At 39.4% G+C, this 27,133-nt stretch overlaps 1 long non-coding RNA gene across 2 annotated transcripts; it reads right to left on the bottom strand.

The window, feature by feature from the left end:
- Window positions 1–1,877: 1,877 nt before the first annotated feature.
- Window positions 1,878–26,759, bottom strand: LOC142101664 (uncharacterized). Of its 2 annotated transcripts, none has more exons than XR_012679111.1 (3): window positions 26,668–26,759; window positions 5,341–5,445; window positions 1,878–2,070 (listed from the first exon to the last, which is right to left on the bottom strand). It is a non-coding gene; the product is annotated as an uncharacterized LOC142101664 (long non-coding RNA). The 2 variants fall into 2 exon arrangements; XR_012679112.1 differs by lacking the exon at window positions 26,668–26,759 and adding an exon at window positions 6,359–6,502.
- Between the last annotated feature and the right edge of the window lie 374 nt (window positions 26,760–27,133).

The following is a 27,133-nucleotide window of genomic DNA, read 5'->3' as shown; positions in this document are numbered from 1 at the left end:
ACAGTGTAATGTTACTGCCATGGCAACCACAGTTAGATGGCACATGATGTAGTGAGCAGAGAAGCTTTGGAATGCCCCTCTGAGCTCTGTTTTATCCCTCCTTCTCTCCCTTCTGCCGTCACATGACATTTTAAGAGTCTGAGGGCTAGATTTACTAAGCTGCGGGTTTGAAAAAGTGGGGATGTTGCCAATAGCAACTAATCAGATTCTAGCTTTCATTTATTTAGTACCTTCTACAAAATGACAGCTAGAATCTGATTGGTTGCTATAGGCAACATCCCCACTTTTTCAAACCCGCAGCATAGTAAATCTAGCCCTGAGAGTCAGTGACTGTGTAACAGATTGACTGTGTTTGTATCTGGCAGCCATATTTGTTTCCAACCAGAAAGATTTTGAAAATGAGATAATGATTTGTAATAGGATAGCTAATAAAAATGACTATCAGATATATGCTTAGAATGCACTTAAAGGGCTAATTAAAACCTTATATGTGGGATTGCTGGTTTAAATTCAATGATAACAAAATATGTAAATGCTACAGAATATGTAAACGTTTCTACCAAGTAAACCTAGTGTTGGATAATTTGTCCTTGCTGATGGGTTTTTCTTGCAACATAACACAACATGCCATGAGATAGGGGTTATCCTTGAGTAGCTCTGGGAATATAAAGTATCTTACTCCTGTGCCCCCCCTGAGATAGGAAGATCTTTATGCAATTGGAACCCATCAGCATCTAATCTTTAGAGATTGCAGGATGCTATCAAGTCAACACGTCTGTGACAAGCTTTTAACACCTCATAGTGTCCATGCTGTGATGAATTTAGCTGTTTCTTGGGTCAAATGAGCACAAAGTAGAGGGAAGGACTTACTGTACCACTAATTAAAGCCTGCCACTCGGTACATGTGTATCACACAATGTTCCAGTCTTAGCTTGAATGCTAGCTTGAATTCCAGTTGTCAGTTTAATAAAGAGGCTATCAAAGTAAATTATTTGTTTTATGCTTATTTCACAAATTGATGTGACATTAGCTAAAATAGACTGTCTCATATCGACGTTCCAATACGCAAGCTGAATTTTATTTTGAACCTCAGGCTATTTGTGTCTGTATTTGTATGTGGTTTCCTATTTTTGGGGAAAGTAGCAGTGCACTATAGGTATAAAACAGTAATATTATTGCAAGATTTTATAAACATGAGTCTGTCACCCAAACATTAACATCTTAAAGGATATGTCATTGTTTTTCAAATTCAAAACACAACAGCTGTCAACGTCTGATTGATTTATTTTATTAAATACTGTGATTAAACACAGGATACTTTTCATTGAGGTCAACAGAACAGGTTAATTTCAAGCAACATCTTCCTCCTGGGAAGAAGGTTTTGGATGCCGCTGTCATCCATCTCTGTACTTGCTGTGTCCTACAATTAACCCCAGTGGCAGTGTTGACAAAATACTTGTCTTTTACAGTTAGTTGCCAGCGAGTGTACAAATCCAGCCATGCTTCCTCCCTGCTATTCAAACAGTAAAATTTTATTTTTCGCCATTGTATACTGTGCAGTTTTGCAATTTTGTGTACGTTATATGTTGTAAAATAAAAATGTAGGCTGTAGTGAAACCTCTTTCTGTAAATATATATTATCGGTGTTGGTGAGATAAAAATCTTGTCCTTTTCTTTAAAGGCTTTCTTCTATTTTTACCAAACTTGTTATAGGGAGAAAATGTCTTAAAATATCTTGAAGGGAAAGATCATTATCTCGCTTGTGACATGTGATTAATTGATGACTCTAAGACTGCTGTTGAATTTCAAACTTTAAGGTCAAAGAAGGTAACCTAAAGTTATATAAAACTACTGAAAATCTAGCATAAAAATGTGTCATTTGTAGACTCCATTAAAATGTATTTGAGAGCGAAGTATGATGAGCAATAATCCAGATGTAGGAGGGAAAGGTGTTGTCTAACCCCAGTCAAGTGACTGGGTTCCACTACCCTCAGGATTTGCGTGGCGGAGCTGGGGCAGCTTCCTTTGGAGGCTCTACCCTTGGTGTTGTAGTTTGCCCTGGAAATTCATCTGTAAAGAAAGAGAAAGCGATTTGAAAATAAATAAATATGGTGAATCAAGTGGGGTCGTGATAATCACTACAAACCGCCAAAGATCAAATTAAACTACAAAACTTTCAACTGGTGACGATAGCAGGAATCTTTGCACATAGATAATTTGACAAAAAATTAACATGTACAAATACTGGTAGGGGTAATTGTAGGATGGGGCAAGCTGTGCACAATTTTGCCATCATTCAGAATTTGTTTTTGTCAGGGGTTTTCAAATCAATTTGCAAATATAGCCACATTAAACATAGCATAAAATACAACACATTTACATTATAAAACATTTCGTTACAGTACTTTGGTGTAATCCAGTGTTACCTGATTATCCGCACTGAATTGCCTACGGGCAAACTAACGGTGCTGAAGAGAGGATTGGGTATGAGATTAAGATTGTGGAGATTTCCCCACAATATAAGAAGGCCCTAGCTAACAGTTGTCAGAGCTGTTGTATGTTCTGTCACAAAGACCCCTATGGAATAGGCTATACATGCATTTGATTGTTGAACTGACAGTCAGGCAGATATGCAGTATATAGAATCCAGCCTGAAGCTTGCAATTGCCATCATTCTTTAAGATGGATGGGGGAATTCTAACTGCTTTTTTATCTGATTGTTCTGCTTGAGGCCTAGTAATTATATTCACACATCCCTAAGCACCATCCCCATTTCTGTGAATAATCAAGTCTCCGCTCTCCATCTCCTAAAACCTGTGTTAGGTAGATTTAGCAAAATAAATGTACGTGTAGAAGCTGCACTAGGCATCTATAAAAAACATGAACTTTAAGCCTGCACAAATGATTTTCTGTGTGACTGTGTTGTCTGATAATCTAGTCATAAGAACATGTAGCCAGTCCCACATGGGACCTTTGTACACAGAACATGTGATAAGAATGTACCATGCATATGAAATGAACACATAGACTGTTCTTTCATGTAAATATCACTAACTAGCAGGAAAACATAGCAAATCAATTGGCAAATAGGACTTCAGGATATTCGGTTATCTGTTATTTGGGACAATTATGACAATTATGGAGACCTTCAAGTTGCACTCTTACCCCACTCAGTTTATTACTATAATTAAGTCTTCATGTTGAAAGCGCCCAGATATATTGTCCAGCAGGGTTGAATTTCTAGGTGCTCAAACCCAGAACTGAAGAGCTACCAACGGGTCATGTTTTCAGGATTTCTGTCTGTAGAAACAAGTGGGTTAATTATTGACCCAGAAAAATCACCTGTGGATGATTAACGAAATCCTGAAAACATGAACTGTTGCTAACTCTTGAGGGTTCCGTTTGAATACCTATGTGCTAAAATATAAGGTTCCTGTTCACTTTACATTAAACACGATGCTGAATGCTCTTATGGGTATTTTTTGTAAAAACGGTGCCAGGTTGTGACTATGCTGTGACCTACTGAAAATTACTGCTGGTGCTAAGTATTAGAAAACATGTTAGTATAGTGTTTTCTCGGAATGTGACTAAAACACTGTTTCAAGAAATATAAGACCTTGGAACACTTTGGTTCCAGGAGCAACATAGCCTGTGAATCCCCGCCCCACAACTTCTCGTTCCCACCAAGGCTGCTCCCTCAGAATTCCTTGATGCCCCCGGTCTGCTCTGAAACAAGCATAGCGGAGTCCTATACTGAGTGGCACATGTGCTCAGCCAGTGTCCTCCAGTCTCTGCGTCTCCGCTGCTGTCTTCAGCCAGCAGCGGAGATTTCCTGGGACTGGAGGACAGCGGGCCCCCTGGTAAGTGTGCGGCCGGTATCCCTGGTGAGCCCGGGCCAGATACAAGAGTACCCCCTGTACCCCCCTGATGGTGGCCCTGATGGGCTTATTTAAGAACACAGATTAGGCACTGAATGACTTCCCACACCCAGCACATATTGAAATTCAATCAACTATTATCTGCAGCTCCCTTTTAGCAATCTGCTGATATTGCCACATAAGATACCAAGTAAACAATAATGCTAAGGAAGCACTGATAAAATTGCCAAAATTATTTATTCTTAAATGTAGATATTAAAATTGAATCAGTATATTCAATTTTTGCTCATTATTGAACATCGAGATCTATTTGATCATAATATCTATTGGTGTTTTTCAATATCTCAGCGCACTGATTTCAAAACATCATATATACACTCAATCCAGATTTTTTAGATATATGTGATATACCAGTATATTATCAAATTATAAATGTTCATCATTATATGGAAATATATGTTTTTAATTTCATATATTGTTTTATGTTGATTCAATTTTGATATCTACCTTTAGGAATAAATAAGTTTGTCAGTTTTATCAGCGCTTCCTTAATATTATTGTTTATTCCAGTACTACTTGCCTACTTGTCATTGGGTGCTCTAACAGGCTATTGGCATCATATAGCTGCTTGTAATGTGAAATCTGATTGTTGAAGGGCTGTATAAGTAGCCCACCATTATTATCTAAAGAATGCTCCAGGTGCTTTCTCCTATTTCTTAATAACACCTGTGGCAAAAAGGGCAGGCATTTTGCCACAGACCTTTAATGGAGAGACTAATAATTCCCCTGGCAGTCTGCAGGCTCAGACAGGGTTAAAACTCCACCCTACTCTACACACAGAGCACAGGGGTACAGGTGGAACACATGGGTGTAATTATCTCAGGGTTCAGCTAGCTAGCACTTGGGAGTAAGCATAAATAGCTGCTTTGTGCTGTGGGCGGGGTAACCAGCGCCAGCCAGTGACTGGTGACTAGTGAGGGGACTGTGTGTCTAGTTAGCAACAGGGTTACATGGAATTGTAGATACTTTTGTTTGATTGAATTGCTGGAACTACAAGAGTTGCTGTCTGTACCATCCTGACACCTCTGAATAAAACTACAGCAAAGTGGTTCAGAAAACCTGTGTCAGCTGCATTTGTTTGGCTTGCATTTTACACACCCCACAGTGCTATGCTTATAGGAAAGCCAGATGGCAAGAGTACAAAAAATGTTATTCAAAAGAAAAAGTCAATATTTTATTTGATAAAACTATAATTGATCAATTGCCCACTCCCAAACCTGACACAGGATGCTATAGAAATTAAGCACTTCAAAGTAGATTTAATGAGCAGCATGAATCCTGTAGTTTATTTTAATTGCAATTGATATTGCCTCTTCATATTATACTTTATTTCCCATATTTCTGCATTTTGTAGGAAACCTCCATCACAAATGTGGCTGCTCACTGCAGCTGTAATACTTACTGGATTTCTTATTTACAGCCATTGGACAGGAGAAAGGGATTGGAGATTCGTCCTCTTCCTTCTTCCGACACAGGCCTCCAATTTTCTCTGCAACATAGCTGCAGGCTGGAAAAACACTTACTTATAAAGCTATCTATATAAAGACAAGTTTATATTTTGTAGTCAGTAAGTAATTTGTTTTTCCCCTGTGGGGTTAAAATGTGAAAATGTCAACTAATAAACTGGAGTTTTGTTTTGCCTTCCTCGGAAACAATAAAATAATATTTTATAAAAGATGAACCTACAGTATGTCTTTCTTCCACCTTATTATGTAACTATGCATATATTCAGATGCCATGGTGCATGAGGACATTTGTATTATTATTTATTATATACAAAGAAAATCTTAAATGTAATCTACTATATTTAAGTAGGATGCTCCAAATTACACTTACAGTTAAGATAGTAGATCTCACAACTGTATACATTTTCTTCTGTCTTTGTGAAACCACTTGTGTCAATTGTCATATATATATATATATATATATATATATATATATATATATATATATATATATATATATATATATCTACAACTGACAGTACATACGGGATTTTGCAGTACAAACGTAATAATGGTATTTAGCAATGCTTAAATATAGGGTTGGTCTGTGCACAGTATGAGCAGCTGGGCACTCAACTATCATAACACATACAGTATATTCTCATGTTGGAGACAACATATTGAGGAATTTGTCCTGTATTAAGGAGAAGGCCCTTTAGATGTCATCTCCTCATAATTTATTGAATTACTATTTCATGTACATTATTGCAACAAAACGCAATCAAAATGGCTGTGAGTTTGAACAGTTGGCGAGTTACTGCATCGAGGTGCTCTAACTTGAGCTAACTCTTTAAATAATGAATGCTCTAACGAATGTAGACCTCTATAGTCTTCTTCCCACATATGCAAATGCTTATCACTGTGCGCACAGATAAAAATACACATTCTATTCTCTAAGGATCCTGTGCTCCTTACCTTTCAGTATTAATCAGACCATTTTGCCAGCTTTCTGTCTGTCCACATTAACAGCTTTTGCTGAGCATATGAGTGCTACGTACACCTGACAGTCTGCCTCTCACTAGTGACAGGTACCTTGTTAAGGGAGCCAGGTGTCAGATGTCGGTGGGAGGGACAGAAAAAGAGTAGATAGGGGATGATTAGCGTGTTTACCACAGTCTAGTACAATGACATCTGCAGTATATATTGTACTTACGCATGGGAATAATATGTAAATTTTGAGCATAGTCATTGTTTTCCATTAGCAAATGCTCATGAACATTTATATACTGGTTATCATTATAGATAAGTTATCTTATGCTGCCAATGTATTTTCATGCAATTAAATCATTGAAATATTCTGTGCTAAGGTAAATACATTATTATAAATGCATATACAGTTTGAGACCTTATTGTTACCTATGCTTTTTTCATCTGGTTTCCATGTAGTTTAGACACATGAAATCCAGGTAAAATGTATGTGGGGAAAAGAAACATCATACTAAGGGTCATTTACTGTTTTTTTGTTTTTTTAGTGAGATCATGTGTATATTTGTGCCAAAATGCGCCCGTTTTTATGCCACCCACACACTTTGACTCACCACAATTACATATAAATCTGCATATGAAGATGTGGCATCTGCAGAGGGGTGCATCTTCTTACATCTTTGGATGGGAGGAGATGACCTGACCCCTAGGAACATTTTTAGCATCATTACCTATTTGGCTGAAAAAATTTGTATGTTTCCCCAGCGGAATTTGTTTTTTGTTTTTTTGAGTCAACAATTTTTATTGGGTTTTACAGAAGAGAATGCAATACATCAGAAAAACAATCAAGAAGCCAGGCATACAGAACAAAATAAAACACTTGGAAAAGTATTGACGGCCTATATAACAATCAGTTTTTTACATAAAAATCCCTCGAATACAGTCGTTTATGTGGGATGAATGCATAAGTGCTGATTAGTGTACGAAATATTATTATATGTTTAAAATAATGTACTAGTCCTCCATTTTTCAGAGTGGGGTAAGATCATTTTAATAACCAGTAAAGATTGGAGTGTATTTGTTCAAGAAATTAGATTTTTGATGTTTTATTATCATGTATATGTGAAACGTAACAATGAGGAGTTGAGCTTCAGGTGATAATTAAACACCTTAACAATGATTAGAGAAGCTGAGTTTAAAAGGAAGGAAGTGAGTAAGACCCCTTGTATGCCTTGACAAAGATTGCCATAATCAAAACGTGTTGGCTGGGAGTGGATATCTCTGAAGTTTAGCGCTTTCCCAAGTAGGTGTATCTTGCATTGCTGGTGATTCAAGTACATTTTTATGTGAATTATTATTTACCTGGGGTAAGAGTCCATTTAGAATTAAATGTTAAAAGGAATGCCCTTATTTGATGTTTTTATTATACATGTTATAGTGTCTCAATAAAGTATATTTTTACATAAAGAGGAAATGACCTATTAGCATGCTTTTTTTCCTGGGTATATCTTGGAATGAGGTTGACCAGAAGTAAAAGAGAAGAACACATATGAGACTACATGCCCACTATCAATTTCCGTCTTGTAAGTGTATCTCCTTAGGGGTGGATTACGGAGAGAGTCACCCAGTGTTATAAAAAGTGTACTTATTCTCACACATTAAGTGTATGTGCCAAATATGTATAAATCTGCACTATGATGTATTTTGTTTCATTTCCATGTTCCATCATGAGTCAACAGAAGAAGTATTATTGATTGGGATCGATAGATCAGTTTTAATACTTGGAATATACACTGAATGAACTTGAGAATATAAGAGGTCTCCATGTATAAGGTTGTTGATGAACTTTTCAATTTTTTTCAACTGAGAAACTGCTCCATTTATTTGATCATTTGAGATTGTTACAACTGGTCACTTGTACCAAACCTATGCTTGTTATATGTGTTCTATACTCCTGAGATAGTCCATCGTAAAATGATGGAAAGTAAGTGTCAGGACATATCAATGCATGTAACATATGTAATTTTAAAGCTGTGGCAATCATAACTGCGATACTGTAAATGTGAACACTTAACCTGCCAACCTAACGTGTTGACAGGCTAAATACTGATGCTTACATTATGCTGAGAGGTTGACAAAGTGTATATTGTGATTGGGGATATGCACAGTGTTGCCAATCAGAATGCCGACATTAAAAGTCCAGTGTCGCCTGGACCAGGGTATAGCCGGCAGACCCTCCAGCATTGGTCTTTTAATGCTGGCATTCTGATTGGCGACATTGTGCATGTCGCCAATCACATTTTTATGTTGGCCGGATAAGTGCTGACATTTACAGTGTCGCAAATAAGTATCCTACCCTTTTAAAGAGCCATTTGCAAGAGTCTTTTGAACGCAATTGGCTTCTGTATCTCTTTATTGTTATGAATATGCTTAAATATTAAATGCACATTTTACTTTATGTAGCTATGTTTCCTTCTGTAAATTTATATTTTATGCTATTGCTTTACTACCATGCTACAAATGGAATGCAACTCTATTATTATAATCATTCATATTATAATTTTAATCTAATGTACCCTGCATGTTTATTAGTCCTACATACATTTTATCATATATACATTACACAACTTAGAACCACAGAACACTTAACATTTATGTTTTCTTTCTCTCATTCCTATCCCTCCTGCCCTTATCAATGTTTTTGTGTTCAGGGTTTGCATACAACATTTCTGTAGCATTGAAACCCCTATCCCTGAAGACAGCACCAACGTGACCATACCCTTTTTTCATTAACTCAAAAGTGTGCAGACTATTTATCAATGAAAATATTTACAACTACCAGTGGTCAGAGGTGAAAAAAATCTTTTCAAATTTGATTTGTGACCGATTTGCATAAATTTCAAAAATCCAATTGCTTTATCTATCCAACTGTTGGAACAACATATCCTACAGAAAGTTTCTGTCAAGCTAATTACCTCAACACACAACACCATAATATCTCTGTCTGATGTGACCAATATAAATGGTTAGTAGAGAGGGTGTTTTTCAGCTTTGCTCTTTAGATTTTCACTTTTTTTTTTGCTTTTAAACTTTACAGTATATCCGAATAAGTTTGAGATCTAGTTCATAATTGAAATTTGATTAGAGTGACAATATTTAGTGTATTAGAATAATTTTAACTATGCCAACTACAATATTCATTGCAATGAAAAAGATGTATTTTTAGTACAGGACATTTTCTGTTACATGTAGAATAAGTTTATAAAAAATAACTTGAACCCACATTTACTGCTGTTTTTAAGTGATAAAGAGACGGTTAAAAGACAAGTTAGTGTCACAATTAGAATAGAGTATACTATTAAAATTTAAACCACACATTTGTTGTTATTTATTTTAGCAAAAAAGAGACATTTATAAGATAGAAAATATTTGGTGGGAAGATGATATAAACTATATTCCTTTTATTTGAATCACATCTACTGATATATTTATTTGAACGAGCACAAACCTTTGAACATATTGGTGAAAGAGAAATTACCGTCACAGTTTTGTTCTTGGATGCCATTATTATATATCTGCCCATCATAATTGTCTCACTCCTGTTTGCTGCAAGTGCATTTATGATTTAAAGATGTTGCATTTGTGAATGTTGCACTTGAGATGTTTGTAATCCATCGCTTTCTTTTATGTTGATCTCTGTCACTATAAGTGATCAATAGTCATTATAGTTTTACAATGAAATGAGTAATTTAATGCTAAACAGATATGATAATGCTATGAAAATACAATATATTCCAATCATCTATAACAACACCTATTGTGGCATATATTTAGATAAAAACAGCTGTTTATAAGACAGGCAATTGTTCAGCTTTATCATGATAAAGTGTATTCAGATCATGTACAACTACACCAATTGCATTGATTATTTCAATGAAAATTTTGAAATGTGGGTAAGTGAGCTCAGAGATAAAAAAAAAATCTGTTTGCGTAATGTTCTTTACACTTACAAAATCACTGCAATATATCTGCTGAGCTCAAATATTGCAAGATGTCTAAAGTGACAAATCTGTGCAGTATAAGATAGACAGCACTATATGTGACTGCATCAGTGCAGACAGCACTATATGTGACTGCATCAGTGTAGACAGCCCTATATGTGACTGCATCAGTGTAGACAGCCCTATATGTGACTGCATAAGTGTAGACAGCCCTATATGTGACTGCATAAGTGTAGACAGCCCTATATGTGACTGCATCAGTGCAGACAGCACTAAATGTGACTGCATCAGTGCAGACTAGGGATGTGCACCGACGACTTTTGGTGTCTCGTGTTTTGTGTTTTGGATTCGGATTTTCGCGACGTTTTGGGTTCGGATTTGTTTCGCAAAACACCTGCCGAAAGGTTTTGGTTCGGATTTAAGGTTTTGGATTCGGATTTTTTTTGAAAAAAGCATAAAAAGTTCAAAAATCAAGTTTTTGGGCTTATTTTCACTCCTATGCTATTATTAAACTCAATAACATTCAATAACAAGCATTTCCACTAATTTACAGTGTATTCTGAACACCTCACAATATAGTTATTAGTCCAAAACGTTGCAACGAGGTATCTTTCTGGACTGCGTAATGGAGTGGGTCACCACAATATATATAATAAGAAAACCATCAACTGGTCTTAATCGCACCGAATAATGTACCTGGACTGCGTAGAGAAGTGGGTCACCACAATATAAATTAAAAACCCTGAACTTGTATGATTCGCACCAATAAATGTATCTGGACTGCGTAGAGGAGTGGGTCACCACAATATATATAATAAGAAAACCATCAACTGGTATAAATCGCACCAAATAATGTACCTGGACTGCGTAGAGGAGTGGGTCACCACAATATAAATTAAAAACCCTGAACTTGTATGATTCGCACCAATAAATGTATCTGGACTGCGTAGAGGAGTGGGTCACCACAATATATATAATAAGAAAACCATCAACTGGTATAAATCGCACCGAATAATGTACCTGGACTGCGTAGAGGAGTGGGTCACCACAATATAATTTAAAAACCCTGAACTTGTATGATTCGCACCAATAAATGTATCTGGACTGCGTAGAGGAGTGGGTCACCACAATATATATAATAAGAAAACCATCAACTGGTATAAATCGCAGCAAATAATGTACCTGGACTGCGTAGAGGAGTGGGTCACCACAATATAAATTAAAAACCCTGAACTTGTATGATTCGCACCAATAAATGTATCTGGACTGCGTAGAGGAGTGGGTCACCACAATATATATAATAAGAAAACCATCAACTGGTATAAATCGCACCAAATAATGTACCTGGACTGCGTAGAGGAGTGGGTCACCACAATATAAATTAAAAACCCTGAACTTGTATGATTCGCACCAATAAATGTATCTGGACTGCATAGAGGAGTGGGTCACCACAATATATATAATAAAAAAAACATCAACTGGTATGAATCGCACCGAATAATGTACCTGGACTGCGTAGAGGAGTGGGTCACCACAATATAAATTAAAAACCCTGAACTTGTATGATTCGCACCAATAAACGTATATCTGGACTGCGTAGAGGAGTGGGTCACCACAATATATATAATAAGAAAACCATCAACTGGTATGAATCGCACCGAATAATGTACCTGGACTGCGTAGAGGAGTGGTCTGGTCACCACAATATAATTAATAAAACACCCTCCACGGCTCTGAATTTCCCCAAAAAAAATTCTGGACTGTATAGTGGGGTGGCCCCGGTACTAACTTTGATACCGGGGCCACAATATAATAAATGCACCTTCAACTGGTCAGAATTCCACCAAACAAGTATCTGGACTGCGTAGTGGGGTGGCCCCGGTACCCAATTTGATACCGGGGCCACAATACCTCCTCCAAGTTCCAAGTGTAGTGTTTATAACATCTTAACACTACACTAATTCTAGCACGTCAAACCCTCTTGTTTAAAATAATGACCGGGCATTTAAGTTTTGATTAAATTTTTTGAATTAATTGACATTTTCTAATTTTCTTTTACTTTTTGAACATGGCAAACGACTGTTGAATGGTCACATAATGCCAAAAAAATAGATGCAAGATGGAATTGTCCTTGGGTCCTCCCACCCACCCTTATGTTGTTGACATAGGACATGCACACTTTAACAAACCAATCATTTCAGCGACAGGGCCTACCAAACAACTGTGGCTGAAATGATTGGTTTGTTTGGGCCCCCACACCAAAAAAACAATTCATCTCTCCCTGTACAAACTAAACAGGCTCTACTGAGGAAAGATGTCGTCCTCATCCTCAACCTCTGATTCCTCCCCCCCTACAGTGTGTACTTCCTCCTCCTCACACATTATCAATTCGTCCCCGCTGGACTCCACAACCACAGGTCCCTCTGTACTATCTGGAGGGCAGTGCTGTACTTCATTGAGGAATTGATTATTCATTTTTATAAACATCATTTTTTCAACGTTGTGAGGAAGCAACCTCCTTCGCCGCTCACTGACCAGGTTCCCCGCTGCACTAAAAACTCTTTCCGAGTACACACTGGAGGGGGGACAACTCAGGTAAAATAGAGCCAGTTTGTACAGGGGCTTCCAAACTGCCTTTTTTTCCTGCCAGTAACAATATGGACTGTCTGACATGTCTATTTGGATGGTGTCAGCAAAATAATCCTCCACCATTTTTTCAATTGTGACAGCATCCAATGCAGGGACAGTAGACATGTCTGCAATGGTTGGCAGGTCCTTCAGTCCGGACCAGATGTTATCAGCATCCCCGCCAGCGGCTCTTTTGGGAAAACTGAGCTTTTTCCTCGCAGCCATAGATGTGGAAGAAAATGAGGGTGGAGCTGTTGGCATGTCACGGTCCTCTTCAGAGGACAATCTCCTGACCAGAAGGTCTTTGCACCGCTGTAGACTTGTGTTCGCCGGAAACAGAGACACAACATACGCTTTAAATCGAGGATCGAGCGCGGTGGCCAGAATGTATTGCTCTGACTTTAAAAGAGTGACCACCCTCAGATCCTGGCAAAGCGTACGAAGGGCTTCATCCACAAGAGCTACATGCTTTGTTGGATCGCAATGCTTTACCAGCTCCTCCCTCACTTTCTCCAGCTGCTTCTGCAACAGCCTGATCAGGGGAATGACCTGACTCAAGCTGGCAGTGTCGGAACTGACTTGTCGTGTGGCAAGTTCAAACGGCTGGAGAACCTTGCACAACACGGAAATCAGTCTCCACTGAGCTTGACTCAGGCGCATCACCACTCCTTTGCCTATTACGTAGGTGGCTGTGTAGGCCTGAATGGCCTTTTGCTGCTCCTCCATCCTCTGCAGCATATAGAGGGTGGAGTTCCAGCGCATCACAACCTCTTGTTTGAGGTGATGGCAGGGCAGGTTCATGCTTTTTTGATGTGCCTCTAGTCTGCGGTAGGCACTGGCTGAATGCCGAAAGTGTCCAGCAATTTTGCGCGCCACCGCAAGCATGTCCTGCACACCCCTGTCACTCTTGAGGTAATGCTGCACCACTAAATTAATGGTGTGTGCAAAACATGGGACGTGCTGGAAATTGCCCATATTTAATGCCCGCACAATGTTACTGGCATTGTCTGACACCACAAATCCCCATGAGAGTCTAAGTGGGGTAAGCCACTGGGAGATAATTTCCCTCAGTTTCTCTAATATGTTGTCAGCGTTGTGCCTCTTATTAAAGCCTGTAATACACAATGTTGCCTGCCTTTGCACGAGCAGCCATTTTGTAGATGCTGCTACTGATGCAGCTGTTGCTGTTGCTGCGGAAGGCGATGCATTTACCCAGTGGGCTGTCACAGTCATATAGTCTTTCGTTTGCCCAGAACCACTTGTCCACATGTCTGTGGTTAAGTGGACAGTGGGTACAACCGCATTTTTCAGAGCACTGAGGACACTTGATCGTACTTCTCTGTACATCTTTGGTATCGCCTGCCTAGTGAAGTGGAATCTCGACGGGATTTGGTACCGGGGACACAATACCTCCATCAACCCTCTAAATCCCACTCCACTGATGGCGGACACCGGGCGCATGTCTAACAAAAACATTGCAGTTACAGCCACAGTTATACGCTTTGCAATAGGGTGACTACTATCGTATTTTGTGGTCATGGCAAACGACTGTTGGACGGTCAATTGTTTTGTGAAAGACTTAGCGGTCTTACGACTTCCCCTCTGGGAAGATGACCGACTAACAGCAGCAACAGCAGCAGTGGCAGTAGTAGGCGTAACGCTGCAGGATTCCTCAGATGATCCCGTATTGGAGAGGACTCAGTCTGGCTGCTGACTTGGGCTGCAGGACTCAATCTGATGGAGATCGTGGAGGAAGTTGATGAGGAGGGTGTTGCTGGTGTGTATCCAACTGGACCACGGGATTTAGGTGTCCCTGTACCGATGACGGTCCTAGCCCCAGTTCCTGAACTAACCACTGAACTATGAAGGCTATTCAGGTGACGTATAAGGGAGGATGTCCCTAGGTGGGCAAGATCTTTACCCCTGCTTATTTGAGCTTTACATAAGCTACATATGGCCATACATTGGTTGTCTGGATTTGGGTAAAAATAACTCCAGACCGAAGAGGTGCATTTTTTGGTCTTCTGACCAGGCATGACGATGGGCTTTTTTATCCCATGGACATCAGCTGTTTCCCCCCCTGGTGCCTCATTTAGAATAACCACATCACCATCCTCATCATCAAGTTCCTCCAAAGCGCCAGCTACATCATCAATAGCCTTCTCCCGAGCCACCTCTTCCCGTACAGTGATGGGAAGGTCAGGCTTGACAACCACCAACACCCTTGGACTCGCCTTGGGGATTTGTGATAATTTCTTTTTAGAAGGCATAGTTGTTTGCTGTTTTGTTGCTGACAGCATAACTCTCTTCAATTTTTTGTAGGGGGAAGAGGAGGAGGAGGGCTAAGATCCTTGGGTGAAGATGGACCACTAGTCATGGACACGGGCCAGGGCCTAAGCCGTTCCTTGCCACTACGTGTCGTAAATGGCATATTGCCAACTTTACGTTTCTCCTCAGATGATTTTAAGTTTCTCTTTTTGCTTTTTTTTGAGAACTTGGGCTTTTTGGATTTTACATGCCCTGTACTAGGAGATTGGGCATCGGGCTTGGAAGACGACGTTGATGGCATTTCATCGTCTATGTCATGACTAGTGGCAGCAGCTTCAGCATTAGGAGGAAGTGGGTCTTGATCTTTCCCTACTTTATCCTCCAAATTTTTGGTCTCCATTATATGTAGCACAAGATACTGCAGAATGTGTGAACTTGGTAATATTGCAGTACCAATGGGCTTATACTGCAGGATTGGTTTTGCAAATTTTGTTGTAATTTAATTTTTTTTTGTATTTTTTTTTTTTATAACTTTTTTTACATTTTTTAAACACTTGGGAATATTGGGGAAATAACTATGCCCTTAGAAGCACAGAGCACGGGACACAGGACCACTGGACTGAACAGGACACAGCACACAGGACCCAGCAGCACCACTGAACTCAAAATTGACATAGCACAGCACACAGCACCACTGGGATGATACTGCAGAATGTGTGAACTTTGTAATATTGCAGCAGTACCACTGGACTTTTATTGCTGAATGTGTGAACTTGGTAATATTGCAGTACCAATGGGCTTATACTGCAGGATTGGTTTGGCAAATTTTGTTGTAATTAAAAAAAAATTTAATTTGTTTTTTGTATTTTTTTTTTATTAACTTTTTTTTAATTTTTTAAACACTTGGGAATATTGGGGAAATAGCTATGCCCTTAGAAGCACAGAGCACGGGACACAGGACCCCTGGACTGAACAGGACACAGCACACAGGACCCAGCAGCACCATTGAACTCAAAATTGACAGAGCACAGCACACAGCACCACTGGACTGATACTGCAGAACACAGCACAGCACAGCACAGAACTAAACAGCACAGCACGAGATCTACCAGAACAGAGGACCATCTAACACACCCTCCCTCTACCCTGATCAATGCCCGAGTGAAGATGGCTGCGACTAGCGGGGAATTTATAGGTTCCGAGTATCGCAAGATCCGACAGCGGGATTATGAGTCAGAGCCTCGGTTTCAATTTTTCATTTGGCGCCAATACCCGGATCTGTCTCGGATCCGACTCGGATCGGCAACGTTCGGATGGGCTCGGATTCAGGAAATCCGAGTGCGCTCATCTCTAGTGCAGACAGCACTAAATGTGACTGCATCAGTGTAGGTAGCACTAAATGTGACTGCATCAGTGTAGGCAGCACTAAATGTGACTGCATCAGTGCAGACAGCACTAAATGTGACTGCATTAGTGCAGACAGCACTAAATGTGACTGTATCAGTGTAGACAGCACTATATGTGACTGCATCAGTGTAGACAGCACTAAATGCACTATAAGTGAATGGATCAGTGTAGGCAGCACTAAATGTGACTGCATCAGTGTAGGCAGCACTAAATGTGACTGCATCAGTGTAGACAGCACTAAATGTGACTGCATCAGTGTAGACAGCACTAAATGTGACTGTGTCAGTGTAGACAGCACTAAATGTGACTGCATCAGTGTAGACAGCACTAAATGTGACTGCATCAGTGTAGACAGCACTATATGTGACTGCATCAGTGTAGACAGCCCTATATGTGACTGCATAAACCTAGACAGCCCTATATGTGACTGCATAAGTGTAGACAGCACTAAATGTGACTGCATCAGTGCAGAAAGCACTAAATGTGACTGCATCAGTGCAGAAAGCACTAAATGTGACTGCATCAGTGCAGACAGCACTATATGGGACTGCATCAGTGAAAATGTTAAATAGGTACAGCTGCGTGCAAGAATCAATATTCTCTTAAAAAACCTATTTGCAAGTAACAAGTGTGCAACATATTACATTCTACTTTTACAATGCTATTTACAATGATCTTTCTCTCACACCACTCCACATCTGCTGGACCACTTTGAAAATCCCTACACTGTCTCCCTGTGTCCTCCAGAATCAAATTCAAATTACTCACCCTTACCCTCAACAACACTACTCCTGTATACATCTCAAATCTCATATCAAAATTATCTCCCTCCTGCTCTCTTAGATCTACCTCTGACCTGCGCTTTGTCTCTTTTTTGGTAACCACCTTTCACTCCCGCCTACAAGATTTCTCCCAAATTTGTGCAAATAGAAATGTGTTTTCACCTTTGTAAATTATCTTTATTGATTTAAATGGCACCACTAACATCTCTGCTGTGACAGTATTTGCATTGCATTGCACTTTTCCCACTTCCTCATCTTGTATTTTTGCCCCTTTTCTCTGAACATGTGCCCCCCAAACTAAACATAACTTAAGCAATATGACTTTAGTGTAAATATACATATATATATATATATATATATATATATATATATATATATATATATGCATTTTTGATGGATTTTTGATATGTGTGCATATATGTATAGATTCATACATATGTGTGAATGAATGTTTGCAAATATATGTATACATCCCTCCACTTCATTGTCCATGTCTATGTGACACAGTTTACTACTGGTTCACTTCATTCCTAATAAATTGTCCCTTTAGTGTCTCTATCACTAGCAAATCATCGCTTCCTCCCACTATCTTAAAAGGTTCCACAAGGCACTGTTCTTGCCCTCTACTTTTCTCACTGCGTACCTCTTCTCTTGGGGAACTAATTCGCTAATTTGGTCTCCAGTACCACCTCTACGCTGATGACAAATCTACTTCACCTGCCCTGACTTCTCCCCTTCTGTACTATCTTGGGTGACCAATTGCTTTTCTGCAGTCTCCACAAGGATGTACCAAGGCTACCTAAAGATCTACATGTCCAAAACAGAACTAACCATCTTCCCTCTTCCCAGAGCTACCACCTCCCCTGAAATCTCTTATTGTCAATATCACCACCATTTCATCAGTCTAAGCCTTGGTGTCAAACTTGACTCCTCTAGTCTTGTTACCTCCAACTTCAAAATATTGCCAGAATATGCCCTTTTATTATCCAAGATGCTACCCAAAATCTAATTAAGTTCTCTTATCATCTCCAGCTTTGACTACAGCAACCTCTTCCTTTATGGCATATTCCTCACCTATCTATCTCTGGTTCAATCCACCTTATATGCCGCAGCAAGACTGGCTACTCAACATCTACCGCACCACTCTACAAATCCCTACACTGGCAAATCCCTAAACTGGCCTCCTGAATCCACTTCAAATTATTCACCGTCACTTACAAATCCCTCAACAAACACCACCTCTTCATACATCTCAAATCTCAACTCAAAGTATTCTCTCTCTTGCCCTCTTAGATCTACCTCTGACCTTTGCCTCACCTCACATCGGATTACCACCTCTCACTCCCATCTACTAGACATTGCCAATGCCGCCACCCACTTATGGAATTTCCTACCACTCCCAATCAGACTTTCCCACAGCCTTAAAATATTTAAGCGATCTCTGAAAACCCACCTCTTTATTAGAGCTTATGCTACTCCCATCTATACTACCTACACTAATGTACCTCACCCTCACAACTGTTTCAATCTCCACTCTGCGTCACCCTACCTCCTCTTATTTTAGCGGTGCTATTATATACAGTAGCTTGCAAAAGAGCATTCTTAGAAAATTAAAGACAAAATTATAGACATGCACCAGATAAGAAATTGCTTCAAAATATTATCCTGGTGCTTGGATATTCCAGTGAGGACTGTTAGATCATTTGTGGGGAAATGGAAGCTGCATTATATTATCCAGGCACTGCCTAGGCAAGGTCGTCCCTCAAAACTATGCATCGGAGCAAAAAAGGAGACTAGTAAGGGAAGCCACATAGAGGCCAACTAGAAATTTGAAGGAGCTCCAGAGTCCAGTGGCTAACACTGGAGTGTAGGTTCACCAGTCAACCATAAGGAGAGCGCTGCATTCAACTGGACTGTATCAGAGGTTAGCTAGAAATAATCATTATTGAAACAAAAACACATTAAATAACCTCTGGAGTTTATCAGAAAATATTAGAGTGACCCAGCTAAAATGTGCGATAATGTTTTGTGGTCAAAATTGAGCTTTCTGGCTCTAATTTGAAATTCAAAACCCCATCCTAATAATAAAGTATGGGGGTGGCAGCATCATGTTGAGCAATGCTTTTCCTCAGGGGGACTGGGCCTCTTGTTAAAATGATGGATGGTTGGTGCAAAATACAGGGACATACTGCAAGACAACCTGCTTCAGTCTACTAGAATACTAAAGCTTGGGAGAAAATTCACCTTTCAGCAGATCAATGATCCCAAGCACAAGGCCAAAGCAACAGTGGTGTGGTTGAACAACAAAAAGGTGAATGCTCTACAATGACCATGTCAAAGTCCAGGGGTTAAATGTATCAAGTTGCGAGCTTCCTGCGATTTAAAATCACCAGCGATTTGAGCCACCAAGTCGCCATATGTATTAACTAACAATTTAAATCACAAATAACAAATTGCTGTCAATCTTGAGAGATTAGAGATTAGAGACTCTCAAATCGCTTGTGTTTAGTTGTAGTTTTTAAAATCTCCACTTTTTCACACCAAAACTCATTTCTGATTGGTTGCAAGTTTTACAGGCGAAACTCGCACAATTTTAACCTCACTAACATTATAAAAAGCAGACTACTTCCTTATTTCAGTTGATAGGGAGCATATAGAGAGCAGGTGACAGCATAGAAGAGAAGTGATTTTGTGTAAAGGATTGTTGAAAGTGAGCTTTGTGGGTTTTTTATGTCTTATTTGCTTTAGCTGCCCTTGTTTGTCTCATTGTTTTAGTTTATTATTATTATTATTATTATTATTATTATTATTATTATTATTATTTTTGGTGATTGTTGTTTTTTGGTGTTTTCTGTATTTACTCTGTGTTTTCTTTGTGAGTGTATTTGTTTTTTGGTTTGTCTTTCCCCTGTGTGTTCTGTGCTTGTCAGGATGGTGAGAGGCAGGAGTGGTGAGGAGTCTAGGGACAGTGGAACATCACAAGGTGCAAGGGAGGCCAATGCGGACACACCACAAAGAGAGGCACCAGATGTGGAATCTGAGGAGTACATTACCTTAGAACCCGTGTCTACATTCTCTGAAGTTGAGGAGCTTGTGCGGCTGCACCAATAAGCCCACCAACATCCACACCCAGCCAACCTCAACCTGCAGCAGTACTGAATTTTGCTGCATCGATTCAGCAGTTTAGCAGGTACAAAAGAATTTGGTGGCATTTCACCAGGCTCCCTGAGAGGAATTCAGTATCAGCTATCCAAAGGCTTCAGATGTCTGTGCAAAAAGCAAGACAACCAAGAACAGATTTCTACCTCTATCTTTTAAATTTTAAAACTTAGGTCATTCATTTTTAAAATTTATGTTAGGTTAACAATGGGCAGTATTGGAAAGCTAATGTGTTTGCTAATCTCGCCTATCCAAAGCAGTGTGTTGATTCTGGCGATTTTTAGGCTGAAATTATGATGATTTTACAAATTGCAACTTCACACATATGACGACTTATATTACTAGAGTGGGAAAATGTCGGAACTGTGATTTGCAGCAATTTGGAAAATGGAGGTTTTGAAAAACTCACTTTACTTGCGATTTTCTATCAACTGTGGCAAAGAGGCTTATTTGTCACACCTCTCCTATAGGGAAAGAAGTTAAAACCCAGGCAGTCTGCAGGTGCAGCCTTCAGACAGTTTTCAATTTTCCCTGGGCTGCTCTTTCAGCACATACACAGGCAGGTGTTCCACAGGGTGTAATTAATTTGTTGTTTGCTGTTGTTGGTTTGTATTGCTTGGGTGAAGGATGAAAACACTTTTGTGTATTTGTGGGCGGGGCCACCAATGCCAGTTAGTGGCCGGCTAGTGGTGAGGGATCTACTGTTTAGCCAGATGTAGGGTTGCTGTAGAATTGTGATGTTTTTACTGGAAATGTGTGCTGTAACCATGGCTGAAACTGTTTAAGGCATCCTGATAACTGCCAATATACTGTGAAAAGGTTCAGCCAAGCTGTGTGAGACTCCAGTGAATGCCGTCCTTTATCACACAACTCGCACTTTCGTACATCAGCGAGCTTAAACTCCCCCGAGAAAATCGCTAAAAAGAGGCGAGGAATTACAGCTTGATACATTTACCCTCAGATCTCAATCCAATTGAGAGTCTGTGGCACTATTGGAAAATTGCAGTCCACAAGCGTCAGCCTACTAACCTGAATAACCTGCAGCAAATCTGCAAGGAAGAATGGGCAAAAATCCCTAATCACAAACAGTGTGCACACCTGGTATAAACTTACCCCAACAGATCTAACGCTGTTATTGCAGCAACAGGTGTTCTACCGAGTGTTAGTCTGCAGAGGTTAAATACTTATGGAGGCATCATTTTTTATTTTTTATTTTTTAAAACTATATACAGACAAATAATGAATTATGAGTTTGAAAATTTACTTTAAGAGCATTTCATAGGGGACGAGACCACGGTAACGTGATGATGTCACTTTGCCCCCTCTTGCAGTTGTCATCATGTCTCCCGCATGGTAGGTTTTAACAGTCGGCAAGTATGATATATAGTGCCGTTACATATTTCAGATGAGTCCTATACTATTTTGCTTATTAAATACCTTCTTTCCCTTGGCGCCCCAAGGGTTACTCCATGGAGCTGTTTTTTCATAGGGTCTGTGGTTAGCTTATCTCTGAGGAAGGCTAGATGCCCATTTCTTCTAAAAATGAATGTCCTTTCGCTGAGCCTCATTTAACTATATACATTTCCAATATTTGTAAAAGTTAAATGTTGAAAACTGCATACATGATTTTTATCTGTTTGTTTTTAATACATCAGATTGACACTTACTAGGTCATTATTTACTAGTATTAGAAATACTGGCCCCATGCAGGGACACATTTAAAAAAAGAATCATGATAAAAGCACCAATTATGACTGTCTGCCCTGCAAGAGTGAACACATATTCTTTAATTCATATCTGTCAGCTGTAAGTGCTCCTAATTATTTAGAATCCCGTTGATTCAGAAATTGCAAGTTTCACATTTTCAACATTGTGCAGTAATATTCTAGGAGAAAAGCACTGGCTGGTCTAAAACTAGACCTGTCCAGCAGTATAGAAATATCAAACATCAATACTATCTGCTAAAAACCCTAATTGCATTGTAGAGTTATTCATACACATACTTTTTCTTGATAAAATGAGCAATAAATCTATACCCTTACCTTTCTGTATTCTGTGGCTTAGTGATTAGCACTTCTGCCTTACAGCACTGGGATCATGAGTTTGATTCCTGACCATGACCTTATCTGTGTGGAGCTTGTATGTTCTCCACGTGTTTGCAAGGGTTTCTTCTGGGTGCTCTGGTTTCATCCCACGCTCCAAACGTGTGTGTGTGTGTGTGTGTGTGTGTGTGTGTGTGTGTGTGTTAGGTAATTTAGACTGTAAGCTCCAGTGGAGCAGGGACTGATGTGTATGACAAATATTCTCTGTACAGCGTTGCGGAACTGGTGGCACTATATAAATAAATGGTGATGATGATAATACATTATTTCATCTGTTGGTCTTGGCTGAAGATCCTCTGACATGAATCTTACTCAGACCCAATTAGGGTCTGGTCTTATATTGTTACAGTTTGATGATGTCAAAGAAAGTTTGTCAAGAATACAGTGAGTATGCGTGGAAGGCTGCCCAGGGAAAAAGGAAGGTTAGTACTTACTCGGTCAGTGTCGGGCAATGAGCTGAGGTGGTTAGGCATCATGGGACGGCACACCAGAGGTGCTTTCTAGGGATGGGCAAGGCGAAGCTGAATGAACCAATCAGGATCCTCTGTGGCAGGCCAATTAGAACACTCTGTGGAAACCCAATTGAGGCCGCAATTCCCTCGCTATAGCCTGGTGCCTCTGGCAGTCCTCTTCCTTGGCATTAGTTAGAAATAATTCCTGTTTCTTATGACTTTACAAGTCAAGCTTGGCTTGACTGCAGAGGTGTCCCTTTTGAGCCCACAGAACAATGGGGTAATCGTTGTACCTTTGATGCCGTTACACATGCTCTTGCTATTAAATTGAATGTTCACACTTTGATTAATATGCAAGAATTGCTGCCCAAAAGATGGATTAATTAATGCAGCCGTTAAATTGTGAATTTATAAGAACATTATATAGCACACAGAGTAAATGTAACATATGTTTATATCTTGTCTAGCTATGTGTAGATGGCATGTCGACTTTGCCAGAAATATAAAGGCTTTTAAGCGACTGCATGTTTAAAGAAGAAATCTGGTCAGCAAAGGGTAACAGGCAGAGTGAAATTGCCATTGTAATAGAAATATGAAATGGAGAGCATGTGATGTCTTCGGGGTTCAGTAGCAGATGCTCAAAATCACCCCTGGTAGCAAATATCAGCTGTGAACACAATAGCATGGCTGGCTTATTAACCCCAGTGCTTACTGTAGTTCTCCAATAATGCAAAGCAAGCATTGGAATACTGAAACAGAGTTTATAGTACGTGTTCCCAGGGAGAGCAGAGATTTCAAAACAGATTGTAGGAGTGAGAGATGGGAGGCGTAAAACGCCAGATGGCAAAATATTGCAGTAATCCGCATGAGGGCATGAAATAATGTTCTTACTGTGACTTGTCAAAGGAAAGTATTTTTTGTGATAATACACTTGATGAAACAACAGGTTTTAGCGAGCGTGAATGCATGAAAAAGAAGGTGTCAGATTATATTAGTCAAAGATATACAGTCTAAAACATAATTAATGTACGGTGCTTGCAGGCTCCACTGTTTTCCTTACATTTATTTTGTCATATCTATTGAAGCTTGTCTGCGGCTGTTGAGTCTGTGAAGTGAAGCCGCAGCTTGGAAAAGGACACAAATCCATCAAGTTTAACCTTTGTTAAATCTCCTCTGTATTGATCAAGAGTAAGGTAGACCCATTTGTATTTAGATCTCCTACCTCTGTAGCGGTGTGCAGAAAAGTGGGCTATTTTAAAAAGTACGATTTCATTGGAGTAAAGCAAATAAAGTATTCCACAGTAGGAATGTGCAGTTGCAAAAGGATGACCTAGCCCAGGAGTCAGGGTTAGGAACAAAGAAGCTACTTTCATTGCTGCAAAACAGACTCTCTAGATGACAAGCGAGCATACAGATAGATGTATAGGGATGTGTACGTTCAGACTGGTTAATCAAAAAAACAGCAGCCACAGGGGAAGACATTAGGGAAAGCAAATCAGAGGAGTTTGTCTTGGAGACAGTTTTGGAGCCGCACAAGTCCAAAACCCACTACAAAAGTGCAACATACACACCAAGATTACCGACCCTTGAAAACATTTTAATTGACAATTCAATAAATATATACTGATGACCAAAGCATTTTTACTGACATATAATATAACATGAACATGTGTAACAAAAAATGATGAGCAGATGCTACATATAGTTAGTAGTGTCAGTAGAATTTGATACTGATCACTATTATAGTGGAACTTACAAAATGAAATCAATCATCTGGTTGGTTGCTATGGGTAACACCACAATTTCCCTTTGCACCTGTTTCCATAAATGGCCCCTACTCTGTGGTGCAATTTAGCAATGTGAAAGAAAACGTTAGTACTGTGCACAAAATAATTCACTATTGTGAAGAATCTTTGATGTCAATTGTGCTTTGAGCCGGCATTGTACAGACAAGAGCAGTGGCGAAGGGCGCCAAGATCTAGGGTGGTGCCCTGCGCGATGTACAAATATCCAGCGCCTAGGGCAGGGTTCGGCACACAGGGACAGCTTAGTATAGAATCCTGCATCTGAAGGTGCTGTGCACTCCGATGCCCTGCTCCCTTCTTCTCTCTGACTGTTGGGCATGATGTCACCATCATGTCCAGGCGCCATCAGTCAGGAGTCGCGCAGAGAGGAGCTGCTGTCAGAAGAGAAGATAGAAGAAAAAAAGTGTGATGATGGGGGAACAGTGTGATTAAGGGGTGCAGCAGCGGGATAAAGGGGGTGGGGCTGTGTGTTGAAGAAGGGGAGCAAAGTGATGAAGGAGGGGAACAGTGTGATGAAGGAGGGGAACAGTGTTATATATCCATATACAAATATTATAATTACATTGTATTATTTCTATCACTTCCTTGAGAGGCCCTGGTGTTTCTCTGTTTACCTTTTGTAAAATATTTTTATTGTTAATCCCCCCCCCAGTTAATAATAAAAGAATAATATGTAAACTTAATGGGGGGAGGTACACCAAATAGTCTCACATAGGATACATCTAGACTTGAGGCCAGTCCTTTCTGAGTAAAAAGTATCTGATGCTAAGTTAGGAGCAAAGCAAAAAAAGGAGCAAATTTGCACCTTGGCAAAACCATATTGCATCGCAGGGAGGGGGGATTTAAAATGTGGGGACAGATTTACATATTACAGGGCATGTTCTAGGTCAATTTAAGTTTCAGTGTAAAAATGAAAATATCAATTATTTGTGTGCTGCATGAAAAAGAAGCCAGTATTTTCCATGCATGCAAAAAAAATAATAATTAATTTTCACCCTTTGTATCTTAACATGGTTTGTCCAGGAGCAAATTTACTCTTGTTTTTTTTGCTTTGCTCCCAATTCAGCATGGGGTCCATAGAGTACAAGAGTGGTACATTTTTTTTCCATTTCAGTGTAACCTATTTTTTTTATAAGCAATTTAATATAGTGCATTTTGTTCTTAAATTTGAACTGTAATGTAATAATACTGATAAAGATAATGGACTGTATTTTGGGATACAAGGTCAGCTATTTAAAACCACATACATGCTGGAGGGCTGAGTTACAGTAGATAAATGTTGCCAATTGCATAGTAGCAATTGCAGCTTACACCCACATATATTCCTGTACAGTCACAGCAGTATCGAATATGTAGGTCTAGGTCCACATGAGTATTTTCTAGGTGTACTGGCTATATGTAGAAAGCAATATAATAGTTGAGGTGTGAAAATGATGTTAGCACTTTTTTTTTTTACTTCCTTACACTTTAACGTAACCGGAATGCCTATTAAAAGTCAACGTAAAAGCAGGCTATAACTAACACTGCTACTGCAATGGCTCATTCAGATTTTCACAGAATTATACACTGTACTTTACCGATGCTAGCTGTAATAGCAACATCAAGACATAAATCATTAATTTTAATTTTTATGCAATTAAACACATTTTGTAAGCAACTTACGGGGAAACTAACAAAAAATGGCTAAGCACTTTACCTTGATTAGCAAGCTGCTGCAGCTTGCTTCTCTGGAAATTGCATCATTTATGAGCTGCCAGCCTATATGTCTTGAGACAAATATTGCTGATCCCTTTCTTCCAGTCTCCCTTTCAGTCTGATTTCAAATTGATTGACACAAAGTGATATGCTATTTCCTTTCTCCTACTACAAAGATAAATACTAATGTTATTCGTGAGACAGCGTTCAAAATAATACTTTTGTTTTATGTAAGCGTCCACTCTGGGAATCAAACAGTTAAAAACAAGAGCTCTTGCGAACAATGAATTCTGCAGAGTGTATTGATCTGTGCCTTTCCAAATGCAGCACTGCAGTGTGGATGTTTAATGAGTGTGTTTTTTTTAACTCTTTTTTCTTTCCAAAGCATACATCTTAAAGAAAATGCTACCAGTTACTGTGTTTATGCTTATAAGTTAAAGGTCTGGGCACAGTACAGATAACTGAAG

The sequence above is a fragment of the Mixophyes fleayi genome, chromosome 9 (genome assembly GCF_038048845.1).
Source record: "Mixophyes fleayi isolate aMixFle1 chromosome 9, aMixFle1.hap1, whole genome shotgun sequence".
Lineage (NCBI taxonomy): Eukaryota > Metazoa > Chordata > Amphibia > Anura > Limnodynastidae > Mixophyes > Mixophyes fleayi.
Note: the sequence above shows the minus strand (reverse complement) of the source record. Positions and strands in the feature narration are given on the sequence as shown.